The sequence below is a fragment of the Vombatus ursinus genome, unplaced genomic scaffold, assembly GCF_900497805.2.
Source record: "Vombatus ursinus unplaced genomic scaffold, bare-nosed wombat genome assembly UNPS02015035.1, whole genome shotgun sequence".
NCBI classification, from domain to species: domain Eukaryota; kingdom Metazoa; phylum Chordata; class Mammalia; order Diprotodontia; family Vombatidae; genus Vombatus; species Vombatus ursinus.
Genome location: NW_020954813.1, coordinates 89,248 through 93,489, shown reverse-complemented (window position 1 = coordinate 93,489; position 4,242 = coordinate 89,248). Strand labels below are relative to the sequence as shown.

At 34.3% G+C, this 4,242-nt stretch overlaps 1 pseudogene; it reads right to left on the bottom strand.

Annotated features, from left to right (window-relative positions):
• Positions 1 to 2,088: 2,088 nt before the first annotated feature.
• The window catches only part of LOC114031063, a 34,292-nt pseudogene continuing 32,138 nt past the window's right edge, over positions 2,089 to 4,242 (bottom strand).

The window sequence follows — 4,242 nt, the reverse complement described above, 5'->3', positions numbered from 1 at the left end:
CAAATAATTCATTTTAGTCATTATCTCCCCCTTTCCTCTAGGCTGTTCTAGGATTTTTAAAGGCATTACTTTATAAAGGACATTATAAAGGCATTGAGTTTCAGTAATTAAGATTCAACGAACATTAAATACCTCCTAGAGTTTAACTAACATACAGTCCCTAGAGAAAAGGCAAAAGATTTGGGTAACATAAATTTAAAAAGCACTCTTTGTGGGACAGGATTTACTATTTAGTCTCTGTATCAGGTGGTGTCATTTCTTTCAAACCTTCAACAAAGGTTTTAGTTTGGTCTTAAAAATGCTAATCTGAACAATTTTGGCAGCTGAAAAAAATTATATTTTTTAAAGAAAACATTTAGATGTCTGAACTCTCTTTAAGCTAATTTTTGTTACTGATAGAAAGTCATTGCCTCTACACTCATACTAAAAAGTTCAAATGGTCAGTTCTGAAGCACTAAGACTGTGGGAGGATAAAACACATTTAACGATCCCTTTTCTGCTGACAGACATTCTCTGATTCCCTCCTACCCCCAACATAGGACTTCTGATTAAAATAATTAGCTACTTCCAGAATTACCAGAATATATAAAATCAGGAATTACCCGATCAAGTGAAGGTTCCCTTTAGCCTTAGTCAGATAATTCAGGAGGGAGACAAAAACAACTCACTAAGGCATCAGGGCTTCATTTCATTGCTGCTGAGAGAGGATACATCTAATTACCCAATCATTCCCAATTAGACAGGAAGTTCACCTGCTGACAAACAGCAATCTGGGGATCGCTTAGAATAAATTGTAGAAATAATTGGCATTTCCAATCAATATTAATCTCATCATACTATACAGCTGTGTCTTCCACACCAGCTACGGTGCCATTTTCTATGATATCTAACCTGTTTGATGGCAAAATTTCATAGCTAAGAAGTCAAAGTATAATCTTTGTTTAGCATTTTTTTCTATTATGGTCAGTTAAGTAAAAATAAGTTGCCTCCCTTTTTGAACAGCCAACTAATTCTTCCTCCTCAGAGACTAAACCTGAATTGTTATAAAATTTATGTAAAAACTGATTTTAGGTCTTCTTTCCTACCTACCTTCCCAAAGCCATATACTTCAAAACCCATCAAGGATTAAAGACCAGCATTATTTGAGCTTTCCCCCTCAAAAGTTTACAAATGAAATTTCAAGATTTTGTTAAAAATGAATTTAAGAATACATCTTGCATTTTTTGATTTATGCATCTTGTAAAATTCTGCAGATTTGTTTGCTCTGAGAGAAAGCTGTGAAGATAGCTTCATATGATTTTTAGAAAAAAAGTTAAAATTAAGACTAAGGTTGTACTTGAAGTTTTTTTGAATTAATTTACCAAGAATTAAGTCCCTACTATGTACAGAGTCCTGTTTCAGGTATTAAATTTGTGTTGGCCAATATGAACATGGGAATGAGCCTCATTAAACAACCAGGTCTGCAGAGTGACTCTCTATGAAAGGAAAATGACTATATTTTGTTAGCATATGGTGGTAGTTCCCCTTCCCGAAAAGAAATGGAAATACTTCATTTCCCTCTTCCATATTGGACAATTTCACAAATAAGGTGGCAAGGGAGAAAACCTAGAATAAGGACTGCACAATCCAAGGGTTTGATGATTATGTAAAGTACTAACAGTGTGAGCCGTGAAGCATGAAGAGCATAACATATTTCTCATAACTTTATTATGAAGCATCCAAAATATGTTAAATATGACACCTTGGGGAAGAAGTACGCAGTAATATAAAGTAAACACAGAGTATAAAAAAGGTTGGGAATAACTTATCAAGCTCCATTTGTTAGTTCTGTTCCAAGATTTGCCTGAAATTCTGAAATGCAGCTATTTTTACTTCTTTCCATGTCCTTCTTGCAGCCAATAGTCAACTTTTTTTTTGCATATTTCTACTAATTTTCCTTTAAAGTCCCCACATTATATGACAGTGTCCTGTGAGATTCAATAAATTATATTATTTGTACTAAAAGATTTCTTTTCCAATATCCAGTAGGTGGCAGCAACTTCATTTTGTTAAATTAACAAAAGGCACACAAAGGTATGTTGGCAAAAATTAGGATTCCTTCCTCCAGGCTTTGATGATCTTCTCAAAAGCATCCAGGGTACTGTCTTGCTCTAAATGAAGAATATAATTATTAAAAGATCTATAAGTTATTATTTAACAAGTATTTATTATCCACATGTGTAGAGAAACTGATGGCTAAAAAAATACCCAAGACACTATTCCCTGTGTTTCAGGAACTTACAGCCTAATTAAATATCTGACAGTGCATTAAGTGCTAGAAAAGAAGAGGCTTGATCAATGTCAAATGACTCTGTCAGTCTTCATGGAGGACAGAGAATTTGGAGTAACTGTAAAGGAAGATTAAGATTTCTAAGGTGGAAGGGAGAAAGATGGTGTTCCAGGTTTTGTAGGATTAGCGAACTTAAAACTAGTAATGTGTGTGATATGTTTGAGCTCTAGGCACCACTAGAACAGAACATCCCTCAAGGACATGAGACTGCACCTCTCCTGGAGAAAGTACTCACACCCACAATCATCGATCAAAAAAACAGTCAACTCATGATTCCCTAAACTACTTCTTGACTTTGTTTCCCCCCCCCCCCCACCTTCTTTTATGGCTGTCTTTCCTCATTAGAATGTAAGGCCCATAAGGGCTGGGACTATCTTTGCTTTTGCTTGTATTTGTATTCTGAAAGTTTAGCATAGCATCTGGCACATAGTGAGGCGCTTAATAAATGCTATTTGTCAGTCTGTCTGTCTCTCTTTCATATCAGAGGAAATTCTGTGATTCACTAGAGCAGAACATAAACTTACTTTAATGAAGCAAAACCGTACATATTTCTCAAAATCTTTCTTTTTTTTTTGGTGCTACAGAATACTGTAACAGGAATGGCTGGTAATTTCTAAAGAAAATAAACATAACAATTTATAATAAACTATAAGTTAAAATGTTACCATAGGTTTAAATTTAACACTATTTTAGTGACTATTCACATTAGAAACAAATTGATTTTAGGTAGTCATGATAATTTTCCTTTTTTGTCTTTATTTTTTCCAATTATATGTAAAACATTTTTAACATTTGTTTTTTAAAATTTTGATTTCCAGATTCTCTCCCTCTTCTTCCCCCTCCATTGAGAAGAAAGCAATTTGATATAGGTTATACATGTGCAATCATATAAAGCATTTCCATATTAGTTATATTGTGAAAGAAAACACTGCCCCCCCAAAAAAACCCCAAGAAAAATAAATTTTAAAAAAAGGATGCTTCGATCTACAGACTCAGTCAGTTCTTTCTCTGAAAGTGACTAGAATTTTTTATCATAAGTTCTTTGGAATTGTCTTGGATCATTGTATTGCTGAGAATAACTAAGTCATTCACAGTTGATCATTGTACAATATTGTTGTTACTGTGTAAGATGTTCTCCTGGTTCTACTTACTTCACTTTGCATTAGTTCATGTAAGTCTTTCCAGATTTTTCTGAGAGTTTCCTGCTCATAATTTATTAAAGCACAATGGTATTCCATCACAATCATAAACCACAATTTGCTCAGCCATTCTCCAACTGATGGACATCCCCTCAGTTTCCATTTCTATGCCACCACAAAAGGAGCTGCTATAAATATTTTTGTACAAATAGGTCCTTTTCCCTTTTAAAAAAATCTCTTTGGGATATAGACCTAGCAGTGGTGTTGCTGAACCAAATGGTATGTGTGATTTGTAGCCCTTTGGGGATAGTTCCAAATGGCTCTCTAGGATGGTTGGATCAGTTCACAACTCCACCAATAGTGCATTAATGTCTCCATTTTCCCATATTTCCTCCAACATTTGTCATTTTCCTTTTCTGTTAGCTAATCTGATAGGTTTGAGGTGGTGCCTCAGAGTTGTTTTAATTTTCATTTCTCTAATCAACAGTGATTTAGAACATTTTTTTCCTGTGACTATAGATAGCTTTGATTTCATCTTCTGAAAACTGCCTGTTGATAACATTTGGCCATTTTTCAAATGGGGAATGATTTGTGTTCTTATAAATTTGATTCAGTTTTCTATACATTTGAGAAATGAGGACTTTATCAGAGAAACTTGCTATAAAACTTTTCCCAGTTATAATTACTATATTTCCCTCTATCCTATTTATCCTTCCATTTATCCTTCTCTCTCTCTCTCTCTCTCTCTCTCTCTCTCTCTCTCTCTCTCTCTCT